The 23,650-nt window shown below is 41.3% G+C and overlaps 1 protein-coding gene across 4 annotated transcripts in view; it reads right to left on the reverse strand.

The window, feature by feature from the left end:
* Window positions 1-23,650, reverse strand: part of KCNMB2 (potassium calcium-activated channel subfamily M regulatory beta subunit 2) — a 238,299-nt gene that overhangs the window by 58,753 nt on the left and 155,896 nt on the right. Inside the window, exon 1 of one of the 4 annotated variants that reach the window (XM_073359329.1) lies at window positions 19,706-20,827. The exons of 2 other annotated variants lie outside the window; for them this stretch is intronic. The gene's annotated coding sequence lies outside the window, so the exon portion shown is untranslated. Of the gene's footprint in view, window positions 1-12,153; window positions 12,175-19,705; window positions 20,828-23,650 lie in introns of those variants that run through there. One more of the 4 variants, XM_073359331.1, reaches the window with a different exon arrangement.

Below are 23,650 nucleotides of genomic sequence, written 5' to 3' on the forward strand. Positions count from 1 at the left end.
ATAGCTCAGCAAAATAAAAAGATTACAATTACGTGTGGCTTTGTAAGAAATAAGAAGTGAAGGAGTTAATGGAATGCTTGACAGGGAGACATTGCTAAGACTTGTACAGAAGGATAGACTGAGATAGCTCAGTGCTTATCAGCTGCCTCCTGTGAAAGAACATTATATGCCTAATCTATTCCATATGCATGGAAGCCTACTTAATTCCATGTGGATTATGGCACTGGAATGTCAGAGACAGGTGTAATGAAGCTGATCATTCCAAACAGGTGTGTGTAATAAACAAATAGATTGAGTACAATGAACTGGCCATTAATGAAATGAGCAATACAATGGCTGGCAACACAATTAGTTTAAAACAGACTGCAGGTCACTGACCTTTAGATAATGGGACTGGGGTTCCTTTATAGCTTATCATCATAGTGGCCTGCACTGCGTGTCATCACATATACTTTAAGCATGTGTGAAATTTTCTTTCTACAGACTTGTGAATTTTTTGGCTAAATTGATTATGGTTTAATATATTGCAGAACATAATGAATATGACACTAATACAGCAATGAATTTAACATTCTGCTTTTAAGAACTGAAATGCGGTACATATTCGGAAACTGTATCATTCTGGAAATTAACAAATTAGCTTAATCACCATAACAAGTTACAATGGCATATTTTGTGAAAACAATCATGTTACAATAAAAGCAACTGACAAACCAAAAACCTCAAGGGATTGATCCAACCGCCATTGAAGCTGGGGGAGTCTTTCCATAGACTGTATATGCGTTGGACTGAGCCTCAAAAGAGTACATCACTGGTTGAACTATTCTGCTTTTGCAGAGATGGTATTAGAGCATTACCATTCTGTTAAATTACTTTTCAAGCTAATTTGTTCTTTTCTCTAAGGATTTTTGTCTTAAACCCTCTTACTTGTTTGGTTTCCACTGGATAAAAAATTCATCTTCACTTTCTGTCTTGAACTGCTATATAGTGTTACCATGAGCTGTTAAACTGTGGCCTTGTTCTACCCACATGATGGGCTACATCTCACTGCTGAGTGGGTGAAATATTTCCTATGTATATTGAGCCAATTTTTCAAAGGAGAAACCTGAACAGGACCCTGAGATCCTGCAGCTGCATCTATTTATGTTTGTATTTGTGTGCACATAAATTATTAAGTGCTCAGGCAAAATGAGAAACTGAATTCTGGGTCAGATCTTCAAGTGGTATAAATTGTCCCAGTTCCACAGAAATCAGTGGTGGTTCTGGCCCTTACACAGGCTTTGTGCATTCCAGCTTTGGGGCACATTTTAAGAGAATGCTTTAGAAAGCACTACATGATTGTAAGTTATTATTCAGATATGAAGTACTAAAGATCCATTGATTCTCTGTTCTTTTAAACATACCTATTTATCTGTAAAAAGAAAAGGAGTACTTGTGGCACCTTAGAGACTAGTCTCTAAGGTGCCACAAGTACTCCTTTTCTTTTTGCGAATACAGACTAACACGGCTGTTACTCTGAAACCTATTTATCTGTGGTACTTATATGCCCCCCCATCACATAGTATCTCAGCACATCACAGTCTTTAATGTATTTACCCTTACAATATCTCTGTGAAGCAGGAAAGTGCTATTATCCTCATTTTATAAATGGGGAACTGAGGCACAGACAGACACTAAGTGACTGGCCCAAGGTCATACAGAAAGTATGCCTCAGAGCAGGGTACTAGCCCCCAAGTTTCTCCAGTCGTAGGCTAATTCCCTAAACACTGGACAATTCTGCCTCATACCTTAAAGTGAGACTTTCATGTCATAGCACTTGGCTGTATTTTGCAAAAAAAAATTTTTTTAATGAAATGGGTCCCTAAGAACTTAAGATATATTAAATTATTTGTATTATTTACTCCTCTAATGCCAGGAATGTGCGAAGTTCTTTACAGACATGTAGGCTGATCAAGTTCCTGCCCCTAAGAGCTAAATATTCATATGTGATTCAAAATAAAGCATACTCAGATTTTGATTGCAGTAATAAATTGGATTAGAAAGGATTACCTCACAGAAATACAGCACCGTGAGGGGCTGGAAGCAGGCAGCTCTGGGAGAAGGGGCAGCAGAAGCTAGAGCATACACAGTTTAAATCGCTCTACCTCGAGATGTACTTTCAGCCTCAGAAAAGAAGCAACAATGAACATAGCATGGCAGGAACAGAGGCACCAATTTAACGATTTTGATGTTATTATGAAGCTTTGGTTTAGTACCATAATCTGAACATCGGTACCAGATGGATGCTAATCAAGCTAAGTACCAGAACTGGGATACTGAGAACTGAGGCAAACAAATTGCACTAACTGAAAGGTGGGCCAAAAAAAAAAACAAAACAAAAAGTGAATCAAAGGCATAATCCTCACTAATTGTGGTGTTTATCTTTTATTTACAATTTTTAAAAACGGGCCAGTTTCACCAAAAAAAAAAAAAAAAAAAACCCACAAAATTTCCATCTGGACTTGAACATGGTCCTGTTCAAATGGGAGAATCTTAAAAACTTTGAGGGAAGTCAGTTCATGTCAAAATAAAAGGGGAGGGAGGAATTTTTAATTTGGCATATTTTTGATGAAAAACGGACCATTTAGGAGATTTTTCATCCAAAACAAAATTTCTGGGCTATACCTTGGGCCACAACATAATGATGAAAAATTTCACATCAAACTCTCAAAAAAAAAAAAAATTGTCACTTTTCTCACAGCTCTGAAGAACCCTGGAGTGATATAGCCAAGGCTAAACCATAGTCATTTCTAGGGTTAATCATTTCTGAAACATCAGAGAGACACAAAGAAAGCCATACCAACATATACAATAGAAATAGAAAGCTGCGTACTAACGGCATAGCAGGGAAATCACTTATCAGCTGTACATTGAAGACTGCATTCAGAATGGAACCCTGGAGTATGCTAAAATGCACAAGACCCTGTACCGGGGCACCAAAGTCAAAAATCACTAAGCTATATACGGTTGAAACCAGCCATGAACAAAGACAAAGTTGGATATTTTTAAGACCATCCCAAGTCCTTTGTTAATCAATCTCATGCAGATATTAAATGAATCTGAAATATTAAATACAAGTATGGAAAGCAATAAACATGTCAACATTTGTAAAAGAAAATGACATTGTACATAGCCTGAACACTACTTTGCACTTATATTACCCTTCATCCGAGGATCTGAAAGGTTTTTTACATTGGGGCTGACAGATAGGTAAACTGAGGCAGAGAGCCATTAGAGTGACTTGGTCAAGATCGCACACAACTGAGTCAGTATAAAACTAAGGACTTCTGGCCCCCAGTCCCCAGCTGTGAGGTTAGATCATGCTGATTTAATCAACAAGTACATCTCAGTGGCAGTACTTAATCTTAAAACTAGACTGAAATTTGTTTAAGAGATTGAAGTAATCTCTTTAAGTATTGTCAAAGTCTCACGAAATAGCATTCTCCCTACGCTGGCTAGAATACAAGGATTTGAGATCAAACGTAGGCCGAGGGTTTGTAAGGTAGTCAGGAGACAGAGAGAGAGAGAGACTTACTTAAAATGAAGCATCTTCAAGCTAGCTATTCTGTAGCGCTCAATGAGACTCTTTAAGGAGCCCAGCTGGTCACTCTGGGTACAGAGAATGGTAACATGCAGCTTGGAAACTACTTCAGAAACTCAGCTGGCCATGATTGGTTCTGGGGTTTGGTTGCCTGGCAAGCCAGCACTAACACAGGCTGTGGTGATATTGTAATGCAGATGATGAAATACACACAGGGCCTGCTCTAGGGGTTTTACCATCTAGACAAACATTCACCCCTTACACACCTGCAGTCACTAGCCAAACAATCACTGTATAGTTTGTTGCCTCTGATAGTTTGCTGCCATAGGCTACTGCCTATAAGGCAAAGCTAGGCTGGAATAAAGGAGACAGGATCTCACATTTATGTAGGAAAATCAATGGAAAAACTCACACTAGGAAAGCCATTGATGTAAAAATGGTCCAGCTGTTAAACTGGTGCCTTCAATCAGTTTTAGTGCCCAAATCAGTCCTCCCTTTTATTTAATCATTAACTAATTAATTGGTAGATCTAGGCCAACGTCAGATCACTGATTTGGAGCCAGTTGAGATTTTGTTGGGGTGGGGTACAAAGATTTGGCTTTGAATCCCTTCACTGAAACGTACACTTAGAATTTTGATTGTGAGTTGGATATGAAGCCAAAGGGGTCTGCTTATGGTCGCTCACTGAAATGTGGCTGAAATCCCACATGGTCAACAAACTATTCTATCTTATGTACTTATCTGCCCCCCATCACCGTCATATCTGACCATCTCAAAATATTCAATGTATTTATACTCCTAACACCCCCGAAAGGTTGGGAAATGCTATTATCCCTATTTTGCAGAGGGGAAACTGAGGCATGGAGCGGCTTAATGATTTGCCCTAGGTGTCACAGAAAGTCTGTGTCAGAACAGGGAAGTGAACTCAGGTCTTGCAAACCAGAGGATTGTTTTTCTTCTCTCATGAAGCTTTGGCCCAAGATGGCAGAAATCTCACAAAAGCAGCTGATCCTTAAGGTTTCTGCTATCTCAGACGAAATCTCATTAAATCAGCTTGTGTGATCTTGGTGCTGCTGAACCCTAGCTCTGATTCAACTTCAAACCTGAGCTCTTAAATCCTGACTCAACCTTATCCAGATCTAGATACAAACACCATCTCTCTGGCCCATCCTGGCATATTTCAATGATTTATACATGGTGCCAACTTAGTATACAAGACAACAATATATACAAATTTTCAAAACATGCGGCCCTTTGAATGAAGATTCACTAGCTGGAATCCCATGCTTTGCAGTGTGCTGGTCAACTAGATGCAGCTTCAATAGTAGAGATAGGATGCAAAACAAAACTTTAGGTATTAATAACACTTCCCTTATTTTGGGCCAGGGAGAGAGAGTTTGGAAATCTGAACCAAAATCCTGGTCCAGAACACCCCAAGCTTTGGAATACTTGATTCAGTATCTAGATCTGAATTTTGTAACTCAAGCCCATCTCCAACTAGTAGATATAGGAAGAGGATACAGGAGTCACCAGTTCTGAAGAACTGTTGTCGTCAACGGAGCAAAATAGAAAAGTCATCTAGAAAAGACTGTGTAGGCACAGAGAACAGTCTGGTGACATTTTAAAGTCAGAAGGCGATGGCTTTAAATAGAGAGATGAAAACCACCCTGAATATGCTGAGTAAGATGTATTAGAGCAAGAAAAGCTGTACATTGCCAGAGATGGGGGGGGGGGGGTCCTTGTATCTAAGGAAGTTTTACAATGAGGCTAGATAACAGGTCTGGGATCCCAGCTGCAGAAAGTTTATAACATTTATATGGCTGATAAATTGCAACAATTATGATTTTACTGCAAAAGGGAAAACATACCTCCCCTTAGACCGGGGAAGAGACAGTATTAATCTCACACCTTCTTACTACTGAGATATTTCTATGAATCCCCATTAATATTTTAAAATCAGAATTAGTAATAGGGATAAATGGCAGCTTGTGTGATGAATGAACAACAGGAAGCACCAAACCATAGCATACATGCAAAAACCCCCCTCAAAACACGATCTTCTCCCACCTCTCCCAGACCCATACATTAAAAGGCAAAGAAGCCATTACAGACTACTGGACTAAAAGGGGTTAATGGAAGTACAACACCTAAAGCAGCCTGTGGACATGGAAAATATGAAAATAAAATGTCTACTAATTAAGTGAGTCTTGAACAGACTGCTAAGATTGTGAATCATTTGAGGGCATGGTCCATGTGTATTTACCTGTCTCTAAAGTATCTGTCACCTTTTTTGTGCGATATGAATAATGAGCCATCATCATTTTAAAGCAATATCCAAGCATGATAATAATGCATGCCTTAGTGACTGCCACAGGACCAGAAAAGGGGAGACACAACAAACTACATAGGTACAAGGAGCCACAAGACATTGAAACCTTGGTGATAATGCAGGTCCTGACTGATCTTTGAAATAAATGATGAAGGCTTGCTGACGGGCAGGCCGACTGAAAGAAACATCTATCTATCTATCTATCTCAAAATGCCCATGACACTGTGGTCCAGAGGAACTGCATGCAAAGTCACTCAGAAACAGCACCAAAGGTCGCGTTCAAGACTCAGTCATCATTACCTATCAGGTAAACCAGTAGTACCATGCAACAGACATCCCGCAACAGATTGTTTGATGGTGCTTTCAACTAGTGTGCAAGATCTCCCGGGGTTAAATACTTACTTTTGATACTTGCAAACCTGTATGATAAAGCTTTAAAAGGAGACAGACAGCTGCTTCAGAAAACCATGATGCAACAATCAGACCGTGCTGCTTACACAGGCATTGAGAAATGAAGGTGAGGAAAATAAACCCTGACTGCTTTTCATAACTCCACAGCAGGAAGGTCAGGCTGCTGTGTCCAAATCCTTCCACAGTAATTTAGCTTCATACAACAAAACCTGTTCAGTGTGCCTCACCAGAGTCCCCCAAATGCCATAGCAGAAGGATGCAGTGTTGCTGTAGCTGTGTTGGTCCCAGGATATTAGAGATACAAGGTGGGTGAGGTAATATCTTTTATTGGACCATCTTCTGTTGGTGAGAAAGAAAAGCTTTTGAGCTTCCACACTCTGTAAGCTCAAAAGCTTGTCTCTCTCACCAACAAAAGTTGGTCCAATAAAAGATATTAACTCACCCCTTATCTCTCTAATAGCAGTCGGGTAGCAATTAGACACAGATGTAATAAAGTTCCACACACAAAGTCCCAAGCCGAGAACTCTGGGCAGGCACCAATTGGCACTTCAGTCCATTTGCCAGACACCCCAGAGAGACCTGGGTCTTCATTGTTTTTTCTTTTCTTTCACATTGTCATACCGAAACAGGGATAGCAGCCTAAAACACTGAACTAAAATAAAACCTCTAATGTGGGAGTTGGGGTTATTTATGTAGGAAGAGGTAGCTAATATTTTCAGCCTGTGCAGTGCAATCCAGTAGCAGATGGTTAAGGATTTAAGTAATGGAGGTCATTTCTCATCTATTAGATATTTTCTTCTGTTGATGCCCGATTTTCCTACAAGCCTCGAAGTCCAAATCCACTCAGAAAATACATTATGGGGAGGTGTGGAAGCATTGAACAAGGCATTTATAATCCCATTTCTTCAGGGTAAATTCTGCTCTCATTGACATAATCTCATCAATAGAAACTCTACTTGTTTCCCAGGGTAAGAACAAAAGTTGGCCCATAATTTGGGGCTCATTGAGCTTCCAGTGCAAAACAAGGGAGATAGTGTCTCAGTTACCAGTGAGTCAGAGAGTCTCAGTTGTCAGTGCCCTTTTCAAAATTTCAACCTGAACTTCAGGAAAGAGTAGAACCACAGCCTCATCCAAAGCCCACTGGAGCCCATAGAAAGGAGTGAATCATAAGTGCTCCAGTGCAATGCACAGACCCAGGAGGTTCTAAGACTTCAATCAGACTTTTGGGGGATAGTCCAAACTGAGCATTAAGTACAAACTCTGTGAAGTTGGCCAAGTACCAACCAGCTCGCTTTTATTAGTCTCTCTGAAATAGCCATTTTTTATTTATATGATAGCCTAGAAGAACATAATGCTGTACAGAATCCATCCCACTTCCAAAAGCAACTGAAAGACCAAGATATAATCATTTATAATCATTTATCTTACTGCTTTATATAGACACAATACATGATGGCGTGGGATGGCCGTGTAACTCACAAGTGGAGAAGCTTTGTAATTTGTCACGTGGGTATCACCTCTGAATAGGCTCACCTTCATATGCACACCCATATATTTATAAAAGTTTTAGGTGCCTCAGTTTTGGGTGCCCGGCTTGGGACACAACTTAAAGGGCCCTGATTTTCAGTAGGCAGCTGCTCTGTGTGTGTGTATGTATGTAATGATACAGAGACATATTTCAAAACCTTGACATATGTGTCTATAGTTTTAGTCTTCATCGAGGTTTTGACGTGTGTCTCTATTTTATTACTTTTACATACACACACGGCTTTTATTAAAATATAGTTAAAGCAAAGAAAAGGGCAGAGGTTTGAATATTTTAAAAAGTAAAAATACAAACAAAGCAGAATTTTTTTTTAAAATAAACCCTATCTTTGCTCCCTGCCATCCCTCCAAAGCACCCACTAATAATTTGGTAGAATCATGTTGTGCACATCATTGCTATGTATAACTGTGATCTCATAATAGTTCCTCTTGTTTTCCCTCCTTCTCCCCTGACACTTTTTATGATATCTGTGCCTTGAGCCTACCATGAGCTCTAGGCAGGTGGCCACTCTGTGCCTGCCTGGAGCCCCATTGACTTCAAAATGGGGTCTACATGGGTGAGAGATTGACCATTAGATTATAAACACTTTGGAGGTAGGGTTTGTGGGTTTTTTCATGTGTTTGCACAGCACTTAGCACAGTGAGATCCTAACTGAGGCCTTTAAGCACAGCTACAATGTAAATAAGGTGGTCAGAACCTTGCAGCACTGGACATTTTCTTTGGTGTATTTTTTGCAAGCTTTCCCTTAATTTAAGTCATGTACAGCATGGCATGTAATATGATGATAGGTGTTTCTTTTAGCAATACTGATAATCATTAAAAACTGAATTTGTCCCATGGCTATTATATGGCGTGTGAGAGTGAGGGAGATTGTGCATTAAGAACATACTTTAATCATTTCTCCTTTCCCCATGAGTCCCCAAACACTAACTCATTCTCTACTCTGAGAGCAAAAGCCCAAGTGACCCAGATGTAGTGAACACAGATATCAAGGAGGTAGTTTCCTTAGCAACAGGAACCATATGAAAACATCCAGAACATCTTCTGTCCCCTGCTTGCTGTCCCTTGCTGTTGTGGCTACAAGCAGCAGAGGTTAAGGCTCCTCCTTGAATTTTTAAGGCGACAATGTGGTATAGTGAAAAGCAGAAATAGCCTTGTTGTTTGCAAACTCAGCTGCTGCTGCTGCCTCCCATTTGCTGAAATAAAGTTACTTCCATTGTATTGTTACTGAATACTGACAGCACCCGTAAATGAAGCCAAGGGGCAGATCCTGGGCTGGTATAAGCAGAAATTCATGGAGCTATGGTGATTTACACTACCTGAGGATCTGGCCCTTGGGCTATGATCCAAGGCGCTTCCAATCTAGACTAGATCAATAGTGGCAATACAGCTCACCAAGTGATGACGCAGCCTTGGAGTGGTGGGAAATTCTTGCAGTACTCACTGTCGAAACACTTCAAAGAAGATCATGTTTTAAGGAGGAATTGGAAGGAGCAGGAAGTCATTTAGCACATGAGAAGAGAGGCATTTTCAACCATTTGGCAAAGCACAAGGTCGATATGTAAAATAATGTGTACAGTAACTTGAAAGTTTTATGCCATTTTTATCTGTGTACTGCACTTTTAAATGTCCTGGTCCATTGACACAGCAGCCATTTTGTACAGAGTTGCTGCAGTCTACTATGCAGGAAACACATACGCTGACTGCACTCTTGTTCCGTATTGTTGTTTGACTTTTATTTTAGAATAAGGCTGTCAGACTGAACATATTGTGCTTTGCCCTTTGTGCACATGTAAGGCCATAGAAGAACTGGGCAGAAAAGGATGCCACTGATTTCAGTCTGTCAGTATATAACCAGAAGGCCCAGACCTCTGGATAGGTAAATTCACCTGATGGAGCTTATTAAACAAACCAGTTCTGCAGGCTATGAGATGTGAATTATTCTCCGCAGCTGACCCAGCCAAATCAGGTCTGAAGTGTTACCAGAAGCTGGTCCAGAGCCAGTTTTTACAGTCAGTTATGACAGTGCAGCAGGTTGAGCATATTTGGGGTGAACTGAGGCAATATGTGGAACATCCCAAAGTTAGCAATGATACCTTGCCTATTGGAATGAGATAGAACATCAGAAAAAGATGAGGCATTCAGGAGGAAAAATTGAGAGCTGCTCAGCAGACCAAGGCAGAGAGACAGAGCAATCCCCAGCCAGCCACACCACAGACAGCATGAAGAAACCAGCTGACAGAGGACAACAACCTTGCAGCTCAAGAGGGTAGATAGGAGAGAACTGAGGTATGCACAGAGTCAGAGTAGTGTGAGCAGATTCAAAGAGGGAGAGAGTGACAGTCAGAACGGCAGGCGGGAAAGATCATTTTAGCAGTTGTGTTTTGTATGGAGAGCAGTGGGTGGAAGGGTGAAATGCCTGGAGATCAGCAAGGAGGACATTTGCAGAGGCATGAGGTGACCAAGGGGGGATGGGAAGAAAGGGCATATTTGGGAGACATTGTGAAGGAGGAAGTGATGGTGGTGAGGGGCCCCTCTGAGAGCCCTCTATTTTCTCTCCCAGACTTTACCCCCAGCTGAAAAGGCTTGGGTGTGGGTCCTTGTGAGGCCCATGAGTGCCACTGAAAGCACTGGCCACACAGAAAGCCTTAATCCCACCACAGGGTTTGTCACATTCCTATGTTTTGTCAGGCTGGGGAGCATGGGAGCCACAGCCATGCACTGTGCTGACACTCCCCTACCAGACCAGTTTATATTTTAATCTTTTAGCATCACCAGTGACAATGAATAATGTTCTACATTTAAACATCTAGCCCCAAAGTGCTTCACAAGCCACGATATAAAGAATCTCCAGCAGGTAGTGTTTTCTAGGGTGTAAGATTGCAGCCAGTGAACACTGAACTCAAGAAGCATAGAATTTAGACCATGCTCTTAGGATAAGTAACAGGACATCATCCCAAAACCCTCAACATCAAACAGTTTAATCCTGGGTTTATCTGAAGAGATAAAATGAGCCTATCAGGATGTGCGCTGGTGGTACCACACTGTCTAGTTGTATTCAGACTCATGCTCAAACCACTAATCCTCTACTTGAATACAAATATGTTCTAATAAACTTTATTGAATTAGAGCAGCTATTCAAACTAACACACAGATGATACGAAGACATATCACTAGATGAGTTCTGGATTACTCTATACCAACGTTTGTTAACGATAACCCACAGAAACCAATTTCCTGGCTATGAGGAGACTAGGAACCACTGAAATGAAAAGGAGGGTGCCTTTCATTTATCAGTGATCCCACACACAGGTCGTAATCTCTCTGGTTATTTGTGGCTTGAATCTACTGCAGAATATTACATTCTGTAATAATGAACTGAAATTTCAACTTTCATATTGTGAACCACATTAAGTGTGGTGAAAATACCCACCACTATCCTGTATATTCTTTCCACATGGCAAGCATTCACATGAAAGCTGTAGACACTTGAGTGTGACCAGATATTTAAAGCTAGTGCCCACAAGACTAGCAAATAATCATGCTTTTTTGGTGACCTCTTTGCAGGGTGTAAGAGGTGTCTTACTGGCCAGCCACGCTGGTAGAAGCAGTGTTCACATTTAGCTGGGGAGAAACTTTGATCTGTTTTCCTGGCTGGAGTTTGCTACTGCTAGCTTTGCGGGTCTGTTTGCGTGGGGGGAATGGGGACACCCTTATAATCTGAAATCGGATCCGATTCTGTGCACTGGGCTCTAGGCAGCTCTTCTGTTCAAATTCTGCCTGCTCTGTGGCTTCCTGTGTCAGACATGCTTTATTATACTCTGCCCCTCATCTTGATACCAGTTATTTACTTGTATCTTTCAAGCTCCAGCCTACAATGAAATCAAACAGTTTGGGTCCCAGATATAAAGAGAGATAACAGGTATAGGATTTGCTATGCAAATGAGAGGATGTAATGCTACAGTGGGCATGACTATACTACGGTCTGCTGTAAGTCACAGAGCTTCAAGCAGATTCAGAATAAGCTGTAAATTATGCAGGTAACCAGAAGTACTGAGTCTTTTCTTCTGACAAACCTAAATCGTAAGTGCTTATTTATTACACAAGACAGCAGGCCTGTCTGTACCTCCAAGAGCTAGATCATCATACACTTCAATCCCTGAATGGAGGGTGCTCAGCCTCTTGCAGGATTGGACAGTGGAAGCAGGCAAACTTTATACAGACGTGATCCCACGCTTATTGTGCCCTGGTCAATTGTTGTGGCTTCAAACGCTCTGAAGCACTTACCATTTCAATAAAACTGAAGCCCTTCTTTTCAAGGGGTGGGTGGTTATTTTTTATGGATCAGGAGATTTTGCTTTTCACTATTATTGTTAGAGTTGATTACATTTTTAGCATGGTCGCCCAGTTATGAGGGGATGGATACTTTGAACCAAATCCTGAAAAAAAGAAAGATAGCCTTTTAAAAGTAGTATCCATTTTATAACCATCATTAAGGGATGGCATGAAGTAATATTTTCTACTTGTTCTGACCTAGGACTCAGAACATCTGGGTTCTATTTTCACCTCTTTCACTAGCTCATTTTATGATTGTAGGGAAATCACAACCTGTCTCTCTGCCTCACTTTACCCTCCTCCAGTGTAGGGATAATAGCAACTGATAGTGGTGTCACGTGGCTTGACATTTGTACAGCTGTTTCAAATCCTTGGTAAAAAGCTGTAATAGAAGACATTTTTAACATATGGGCCCAAGAACATTTATGAGTTAGCTTTTGGCCTTAGGGATGTTATTACATGTATGAGTCTACTAATAGATTATAATATCCTGATGTGCATGTTTTCATGATTAAAGATAGGTCTATTTTAATGGGGAATTTAAGCAGTTTGTAAGCCATTTAATCACATTGGACAAGAGAACAGCAGCAGTCACACCATAGTTAAAATTGAAGCTTGCTCTCCACTTGAGATCTGATTTTCAACCCCCCACAGCCTCTCCAAAAAAAGAAACAAATCTTTCTGAAAACCTGCAAGTTGTAATTCCCTCAGGGTAGAGATTTTATGGCAATCTTGGGAAAAGTCGGACAGAGTTTTAAAGTTAAAAGTGTTTTGAAAACATGACTGTAGGTCACTGTAACAGAGTCCGGTGTCACCTTAAAGACTAACAGATTTATTTGGGCATAAGTTTTTGTGGGTAAAAAACCCCACTTCTTCAGATACAGGAGAGTGTCTGCTTACTGAGCACCCCCTTGTGGCCAGAGGTGGCTATGCAGGCACCCTGCCACAGTGAGCCCCCTCAAGAATTCCACATAGTCTCTTTTGTGGCCAACAGCACCCCCTCCCAGGACTGATTTAACAGCAGAAATCGATAAAAATATCCTCAGGGTCCTTAATAACAGAAATGGTTCAAGCAGTCATCCGGGTCTCCCCCAGTAAAGTCTCTCACCATAAAAACCAGAAGTTCATACTCCACCCTAGTTCTTCTGTCACACACACAGAGTTCTTCCTCTATTCTAATCTGCTCCATTCAAAGCCACCAGTCCAGGCTCTTGCTAGCTGGAGCTCTGCCCTGAGTTTCCTTCTCCTTCCAGCCTCAGCCTACAGCTTCCAAACCGTCTTCCCCACAGGAACCTTTCTTAATCCCTGCAGTTTCCTGAACTTTATAGGGAATTAATTGATCCAGCTCAGAAGTGCCTCTTTAGTAATCAGAATTGGCTAGCTCCAGGCTCTCCAGCCCTTGAGGGGCAAGCCACCCGATACACTTTTTGCAAATACATTCTACTGCTAATAGCTTGGCTGAGAAACACCAACTTTGGTTTTGTTGACGTTGTGGAGAAGTTCCCTTTGGGAGGAGACGGGAAAGGGTTAAAATGCACATCGAATTGTTTTTAAGTGTATACAGAGAGCATCATTTATAAAAATTAACTAGCCTTATTCTGACTCCAGCTTCTTGGCTGAATCAGAGGCTGGATGCATGGACTGGAGGACAGGAGACCAAGAGGATATGTGGAAGGGCAGGAGTCCAGTAAGGTGTATGGAAATGGAAATAAGGGGCAAGGGAGTACATGGATTAGGGGTGATGGACTGGGGGAGGCACCTGGAAGGATGGCATGGAGTCTTACTTCCTGGTCTCAGAATGAGAAAGCTTTAGGGGACAAGAGAAGCAGATTTCAGGAGGTGGGGGCAGGACACTAGTGGGTCATGGAATGGGGAACAGAAGGGGATTGCTGGAGCATAGAGAAGTGGTGGGTAGTTGAGGCATAGAATGGGGCAGGTTGAGAGAGGGCATAGAAGGGAGTGCTGCAATCTACTGAGCCATGGAAGGGGACAGGGAAAGGCAGAGTGCTTACCTTTATACATATGGATCTTTTCACCTCTATACCTTCCATAATCCCCTCCTTGTCCTGCTAACATCTGGAGGAGAGGAGCCCTGCTTTGGTGGGAATCATGAGAGCTGCTGGGAGCAGCAGAGTTCCTCTTTTCCAGACAGCACATCCCTCCCCAATTAAAACTTCCAGCACTCATGAAAAACAGGGAAATTCATAAACCCAAAACTTCATTAAGGAATAATTAAGGTGGAAAATGTGTATCAATGGAGACCACCTAATGGCCAGAAAGTGTCTTATAATTTCCACAGAATAATTCTTCTACTTCAAAAACATGAAAATCTGGAAGTGAGCATTGAAGGGATCAAGCCACTTCTCTTATGCTATATAATTTTCCTTCCTTTATTCTCATTCACATTATATCTTCCCACTTGATCCTTTATAATTTACACACGAGCCAGCATGACAAAATGGAGAATAACTGGCTAGGTGGTAATACTTCTGAAAAAGGTCAGGGGGTTATAGTGGATCACAAATTGAATTTGAGTCAACAATGTGGCGCAGCTGTGAAAAAGGCTAGTATCATTTTGGGGTGTATTACTAGGCTTGTTGTATGTAAGACATGGGAGGCAATTGTCCTGCTCTACTCAGGACAGGTGAGAACTCAGCTGGAGGACTGCATACAGTTCTGGGTGCCACTCTTTAGGAAAAATGTGGACAAATTTGGAATAATTCAGAGGAAAGCAACAAAAATGATAAAACGTTTAGAAAATCTGAACTATGAGTAAAGGTTAAAAAATGGACACATTCATTCTTGAGAAAAGAAGATCAGGGGTTGTGGGGGGATGCACCTGATAACAGTTTTCAGATATGTTAAGGGCTGTTATAAAAAGGATGGCTATCAATTGTTCTCCATGTCCACTGAAGGTAGGGCAAGAAGTAATGGGCTTAGTCTGCAGCAAGAGAGATTTAGGTTAGAGATTAGGGAAAACTTTCTAACTGTAAGGGAATTTAAGCTCTGGAATAAGCTTCCAAGAGCCGTTGTGGAATCCCCATCATTAGAGGTTTTTAAGAACAGGTTAGACAAACATCTGACAGGGATGGTCTAGGTTTACTAGGTCCTGCTTCACCACAGAGGGTTGGACTTGCTAGCTTCTCATGATCCCTTCCAGCCCTAGATTTCTATGATTCTATAAGAACATATTATACATCTGAAGAAATAAACAAGACTAACATGTTGTAAAATCCCATTTTAACTAAAACAAAACTGGTACATAAATTAATTGGTAAACATTATGGGTCAGATTTTCAAAAGTTCTCAGTGTTGGCCCAACTCTTCTCAGATTAAAGTCAATTGTAAAGCTCCCATTGACTTAAGTGGGAGCAGAGTTAAACCTCACCCTAAGTGCCAGTTAGCACAGTCCTCTATACTCCCATAAATATTAAACCCTACAGGCCAGCTCCTCAATTGAGGTAAATCAGCATAGCTCCATTGACTTGTATATATCCAAAGCACATTAAGGAGACAACATTAAGGCCAGGTAGGGAGAGATTTACTTGCCTGGAGTAAGTGGAGGGAAGGAGGGATAAATGGCATGAGTGAAGTGGATGCATCCTTTTGGTGTTTGTTTAGAGATTGATCCAGTAAAGAACTTAAGCATGTGTTTAACTTTAAGTCCATGAGCAGTCCTATTAAAGTCAATGGCATGACTCTTCAACTTAAAGTGAAGCATATTCCGAAATGCTTTGTTGGATTGGAGCATTAGACATTTTCATACTTTTGATTTTCACTGAAGTGTGAAAATTATTCAGTGGAAATTAAAAGACACTTTCTGGTGGCTCCACTGACACACACTTCCCACTTGAACTATTTCCCAATGTTGTGTTTTGTTTACAAATGACTATTAAATCCACACTCTACTTACAGTAGTTGAGACAGTCTTGTAACCAACCTATGACTAAAACCAGCAATATTTAAGCACTTTTAATGGACACTTATGGGTAACACTCAGGTGCATGGAAATCAATGGGTGTTTTGCCATCGACTCCAGTGAAGCCAGGATTTCACTCTAGATGTCTAAGACTAAAGAGATCCCAGTAAAATGCATTTTTACCTTTGTGTTTACTATAATATCATCTGTGCTGTAGACCTTTAGTTTAATGCACAGTGAAGTGCAGGGTCAATCTACTTAGCAGTCAATATAATGATGCACAGTGTAGCAGCAAGGTGCACTGAGTTTGCCTCCGCTAACAGTTTGGAGGGTAAAGTGTGAGGTGGTGTTGTTGAGAGTGGCTCATATCCCTTGATTAATAGCTTTCAGCACTTGCAGCTGCATAGCAGAGAATGCTAGCTGCATGTCAAGAAGATTCACGAGCTACAGGGCACAATTCAAATTGCTCTGAGTGAGAGGTGATGTGGAGCTGTACTGCCCCAGTGGGAGCACCAGAAACATTGTGTGGGGTACCCTTGGGAGCTTTCCAGTGCACAGGGGCAGCCTGACCATGACCACCATGCTCCCCTTTCTCCTCCCCGCTCCTCAACACCCTACTTGGGGAGCCTGGCAACCAAAGGGGCATTAGCAGTATGCCATCCTTGAACTCATTTGTACCTGGCCTTTGGCCAGGAGTTCAGGGGAGGGAAAGTCCTTTGTGTCTCACCTTCCTGCCTGCCCAATTTTGAAGGATCTAAGCGCAATCTGGCCTTTAGTATATTTATCTACCAATTGACTGGCAGATATAAGAAAAAAATGACAGAATGTTGACATCATTCACTCGGCATTTTTAAATGGAACATCCCAACAACACACAACATACTGTTGAAAAGGAGGTTACATCAGGGCTTCTAACAGTAAGTCTGCAAGGCAAAGTTTAATACTGAGCCGCACAGATTCTCTCCGTGGTCCTGAAACTTGGCCTATAGAGTCACACAGAGAAAGAGCAATTCCTCTCTGACCAATTAAAAAAGTTTACAAGGAAACAGAGACTTTTACCAGATTTGAGGGAGTAGGGGCTCTGGGGCCTTCCTGTTGCCTTTCCCATTCCCTTGTTCCTTTCCTCTCCTGAGCCACATGTTGAAACAACCATCCTTCCACTGGAAGAGCATTGGCTTTGGTCTCCCTCCACAGCCCATTGACGCAATTCTTGGGTCAGCCAGAGGAGGTTGTTCAAGAATGGACTTGCACCCCCAAATCATGCCGAGCATTGAGTCTGCTGCCTTCCAGAACAGGCGAGGGAATGAGTTTGGTCCCAAATTCAGATCACCAGCATGGGTATCCAACATGCTGCATCCTCTGGACTATTTAGGATGACTCTGCCACTTGATCAGTCTCAAATGATTTTTATTTGGGGTTAATTTCCTATTAAACTGAAATGTGCAGAGCGACCATTTTGTACAAGGATTCAGATTATTTGGTGAAGCAATGCAGTTGCATAATGTGCTGAGGCACCATAGTGAGGAGCATGGTGTAAACTCTAGTGTGAATTTAAACGATCATTAGGGCAGGAAAGAAAGCTCTGAAGGCTGAAGGTAGCAAAGTCCTGTCAATGCCATCTGCCTGGCAAAGTGACTGCCACCAAATAATAGAGTTCCTCTAAAAGTCACACTCCCTTCTTGCAGGACAGGTGGGATTCTGCAGTCGGACTGTAGGGAATATGATCGGGAGATATTTGTATGGCCGTTCCATAAGTTTCCCCAGCAGCTGGACTCAGGGCACAGCGACAGAAGCCAAATGAGCACAGAATAGCCACATTTCTCAGAAATTCCATTTTTAAACTGGATCTAAATTTATATTTACACAAAACACCATAATGAATGTATGTAGTTGTGCTGCAATAATCTATCATGTAAAAAATACTAATCTGCCATTCCAGAATCAGTACACTCTCTAACAACACACATTTCCCTGATAGACCTCAATGGCTCAGAAGCAGCTGCAATCTTTAATTGGCAACTGATTCTCTTCACAGTTCCCCCACCCCCAACTTTATTTGTATTAATCCTACCCTAGGGATTTACACAGCAGACCAGACTCGAGTGGCATCAACTTTCATTATCTGCAAAAAACAATTTTTAGACCACTGTTAACCACCCCACAATGCCCACAATGCTCCCCAAAATTCACAAGCAGAACCAGCATTCAGATAATGTTAAGGGTAAAGATCACAAAGCACAGCAGTTTTAGATACTAGTTTTTCAGCCACGGAGACTTGTTTTTTTCCCCGGTAAATGTCACCATGAGCCAATGAGTAGGCTAGGCCTCCTGGATAAATAGGCATGATGTTGAGAGTCAAGAAACCTGGATTCTAAACCTAACTCTGACCCTGACCAGGTGAATGATGTTAGACAAGGCGCTTAACCTCTCTATGCCTCAGTTTCCCCATGTAAAATGGAGTTTCCTCACCTAATGTGCTTTGATATTCTCAGATAAAAGCACTGTGTAGGGGCAAGGTATTATTTATGTCCCTGCAAGTTGTTCACCCACAGTTTAAAAAGAATGGAAAGCATTTGGTAGAATAACCAATCTCCAGGACAAAATCTCCAGGAATAGCAAAGCTCTTGTAGGATAGGACTGAGCTTTAGTAGCAAATGTGGGCACGGAAGTTTGTGCTTTGTTTGTAGTAAGTCTGCGTTTAGCTATTGCTCTCTCAGTCTTCTCTCTTTAACGTTCACTGTAGGCCGCACCCATTCAAAATGATAAAGCACATAAAAACTCAGGCAAGCAAGCTCCAGTAACCCACAATATCCATGAAACTGCAATCCTGAAAGTCTCTTAACTTGCTGCTCTGACACCATTACCTTGCCTGATGTACCTGAGAAGTGCAGCAAATCACTTTGTATAAATCCTTGCACTGATCTCAGAGTCTTTCAGCATACCTAGACACAAAAATATCAAGTTAAGAAGAGAGTGGCAGTGAATAAATGATGGGCTTTCAGCCAAATCCTGAAATTTCCTTGAGTTTGTCTCATGGTGCCAAAACCAGCTTTTTTGTCTATAAGTGCTTGTCATAACACTTCATTATTCCATATGTTGTTTTCAATCACTATCAATCTACATATTTTGGATAATACTCTCTCCAAATGGGAGTTCTATAGTCTATTCTAATTCAAAGACCTTTTTTAGTGGTGATAAACCTTACAATCTGCATTACTAAAATATTATTACCTTAAGCTTTTCATTTCAGCCCATAAATGCTGCCACCGGCTAATTTCATTCGTGAGATGAGAGAGTGTAATTTATGTAACAAAACGGTACTTGAAATTATTTGCCTATAAAATGTCCTTCACTTGAATCCCTGACTAACAACCTTGTTAGCATTAGCCTCTTCCCAAATGTTAACACTTCAGGAATTCTTCTTCCAAAACACACGTAACAGTAAAGCCTACATTTGTTCTAACACACTTTAATCTTCATTCGCAGACACGTCATGCTGGCCAGTCTAACTCTCAGATACATTTCTTATTTCATACATTTCAATATATCCTGCAATTTAAGCCAACTTTTAATTGATCAAGTTACCTTAGCAACAGTGGACTCTCTGTTCCCAGTATGGAGATTTCAACTGGATCTGACAAAAAGATTTTTCCTTTAATTTACATACTTCTGTAGTTTTCACCTTTGAGAAAATAACTTATTTTCAAGAGGGAGATTTCCATAAATCTTGTCTCTCGATGTCTGTCTTGGAATATTTTTCACTTTTCTTACAGTTCCAAGGGTGTTTAATTATTATTTTTTTAGGTGGAAAGGAAAAATACCAACATGTTCAGTAATTTTCCTAAAATGAGCAGTCAGAAGTCGCTGGGTGAGAAGACCCTCTGTTGAATAAAGTAAGTCTAAAGAACTGAGCTTCCCACATGCAAACTTTATTTTACAGAGCTCCTTATTTTTGCCACGTTTTTTAAAACTCCTCTTCTTATCTGCTCTGTTTACACATCTTCGGCTGACTGAACTGTTCACATGTTTCATGGACATTATGGTAATTCCCATTAACATCAGGAAACTTCGGGTTTGTGCTGGATAAGTGCATTTTATGTCACTTTGCAAAATTCTTCACTTTTGCCTGGTACTTGGAGAAAAACTGTGTAGAAGTCGGAAACAAAACCAAGGCTTATTGACAAAACTTTGGACATTGACACATTAGGATAATTGACGAAAGCTGTTGATGCTGAATATAGTGTAGTTTCTGCATTCAGCCAATTTTGAACTGGTTTTGTGGAAGTTAGAATCCTGATCCATTCAGTCCAATGCCAGACATGCAGAGATAAATCGGAAGAAGACACCTTTTCTTCTGACACAATCTTTACTTTTAGAAATACCAAGGCTGCAGCAAAGCAGATATGCAGATGCTTCTCCAGTACTCGCTTGACACTGCATCTTCTTATTCATTCCTGTATGGAAATAGGGGCTTTTAAGTCTTTTCTTCTGTTGCCTCCATCTGGAGCCCTTCGTCCTTGGTTGGTATTTGTTTTTCTGAATCAAGAGTGCTCCAGAGAAATTCCCCCATTTGTCTAAATCTGTTAACTGATTCCACACAAAATGCACTCGCTAATTTGCTTCTGTGGCAAAAATAAAAACTGTCCTCACTGGCAGGAGAAATGCATGGTCCACAATTGGTTGTGATGGGATCTTTCCCCCTCTGTTTAAAATGTAAGGTCTCATGAATTAAGAAGATACAATGTGTCTAGATCTTATACCAGTCAGACTCTGATTCATCAGGGAGTCTCCTTGGTAACTAGCTGTTCCTCTCTGATGATTCGTGTTATAAAAAAACTCTCTCAATTTAAAGATAAAATACAGTGAAAGGAGAAAGAGGAACTATACTATATATATGCATTAGAAAGACACACATACATAATATGTAGGTATCTATACTGTGCATTTTCTACATGCATGTGCGTGTGAGGGGAGGAAACACTCTTTCTGTAAAACAAAGACATATTATTTGCAGGGGGGAAATATACCCACACAAATTATTGTATTTTTGCTAGAAACCCTTGCTGTGATCACTGTCTTTGCAATGTAAATAACCTCAGAAGAAAGGGTGTTGCTGTTACTGGCATTTAATGAGAGGCGTAGCAGTTTATACTGTAGCAAGCCAAATGTTTAGTCTTGTGTGAGTCTGATCACCAGTTGTAAAGATTCAGAAACACAACAATTTACTCTAGGAATAACAGCCAGATTATTGGATACTACTTGTGATCCCTGCTTTAGTCATTAGAATAGTGGCTACTCTCCCTTAGATACATAAGATGCTATTATGTGTGGTTTCAGGTTGCTAAATTTGAAAGTGTGCTGCTTTTTAAGACTATTTTTCTCTGAGAGCTCATGTTATATGAGAAAGTTAGTTCAGGGTGAGGTTAATACACACTCTGTTTAGATAATAGTTGTGTGTTTATAGTTAACAATCCACTCAAAACCATTTAGCACGCAGAAGAATAACCAAGCTGGAAAAATGTACAGTGGTAAGTACGGCTTACATTTCTCTAGTACCTTCCCTTTGAAGATCTCAAAGCGCTTTACAGACATTAAGCTGAGTTCGGTAAATATTATTCCCATTTTACAGAAGGGGAAACTGAGTCACACACTGAGGCCAATGTTTTCAAATTTGGGTGCCTAAAATTAAGCTCCTAAATCTACATTTAGAAACATAAATATGTAGCCAGATAGTCAGCATCTTTGAACATTTTGGCTTAAGAGATTTGTCCAGGGCTACAGAGGGCATCTGTGACAGAATCAGGCCTAGAACTCAGATCTTTTGACACCATATCTTATGCCTTAATGACTCCCACTTGTACAATGCATAATATCTGCAGATCTTCCAAGTTACAACAAGGTTAGCTCTTTATGAGGCCAAGTTAAACAAGACACGGTAGGGATTAATTCATCCCATTCCTCCCAAGGGGCCAACAACTCGAAGATGGTGAGAGGCTGAGAAACCTGCTTTCACTCCATTTTTCTAAAATAAATAAATAAGAATCAGAAAATCACATTTCACTTTTGTATAAAAAGCCCTATTAACAAGTTTTTTTGTAGCTTCTGACAAATAGGTGACAAAAGGAAACTTAAAACTCTGGGCCAGATCCTCAGCTGGTGCCAATCGTCTCACACCTCAAGTCTCTCTTCATGAGCCTCTCTCTCTTTCTCTTGGTGGGTTCTTATGCCTTTTCTGCACTGATTCCTGCTGCTCCCACAAATAAATAAAAGAACAAGCCATATTTCCATAATGGCTTTTATCTGAAAGGAAGCCAAAGCACTTTGAATGCTAGTTTCCGGTACGAAACTGCAGAAAAACCTGAGTGTCTCTGGATTAAGTTTAGAAGTGTGTGCAACAAGAGTGATGTAGTGGTAGGAGTCTGCTATAGACCACCGGACCAGGGGGATGAGGTAGATGAGGCTTTCTTCCGGCAGCTCACGGAAGCTACTAGATCGCATGCCCTGATTCTCATGGGTGACTTTAATTTTCCTGATATCTGCTGGGAGAGCAATACAGCGGTGCATAGACAATCCAGGAAGTTTTTGGAAAGCGTAGGGGACAATTTCCTGGCACAAGTGCTAGAGGAGCCAACTAGGGGGGGCGCTTTTCTTGACCTGCTGCTCACAAACCGGGTAGAATTAGTGGGGGAAGCAAAAGTGGATGGGAATCTGGGAGGCAGTGACCATGAGTTGGTTGAGTTCAGGATCCTGACGCAGGGAAGAAAGGTAAGCAGCAGGATACGGACCCTGGACTTCAGGAAAGCAGACTTCGACTCCCTCAGGGAACGGATGGCCAGGATCCCCTGGGGGACTAACTTGAAGGGGAAAGGAGTCTAGGAGAGCTGGCTGTATTTCAAGGAATCCCTGTTGAGGTTACAGGGACAAACCATCCCAATGAGTCGAAAGAATAGTAAATATGGCAGGCGACCAGCTTGGCTTAATGGTGAAATCCTAGCGGATCTTAAACATAAAAAAGAAGCTTACAAGAAGTGGAAGGTTGGACTTATAACCAGGGAAGAGTATAAAAATATTGCTCGGGCATGTAGGAATGATATCAGGAGGGCCAAATCGCACCTGGAGCTGCAGCTAGCCAGAGATGTCAAGAGTAACAAGAAGGGTTTCTTCAGGTATGTTGGCAACAAGAAGAAAGCCAAGGAATGTGTGGGCCCCTTACTGAATGAGGGAGGCAACCTAGTGACAGAAGATGTGGAAAAAGCTAATGTACTCAATGCTTTTTTTGCCTCTGTTTTCACTAATAAGGTCAGCTCCCAGACTGCTGCGCTGGGCATCACAAAATGGGGAAGAGATGGCCAGCCCTCTGTGGAGATAGAGGTGGTTAGGGACTATTTAGAAAAGCTGGACGTGCACAAGTCCATGGGGCCGGACGAGTTGCATCCGAGAGTGCTGAAGGAATTGGCGGCTGTGATTGCAGAGCCATTGGCCATTATCTTTGAAAACTCGTGGCGAACCGGGGAAGTCCCGGATGACTGG

This window comes from Lepidochelys kempii, chromosome 9, assembly GCF_965140265.1.
Source record: "Lepidochelys kempii isolate rLepKem1 chromosome 9, rLepKem1.hap2, whole genome shotgun sequence".
NCBI lineage: Eukaryota > Metazoa > Chordata > Testudines > Cheloniidae > Lepidochelys > Lepidochelys kempii.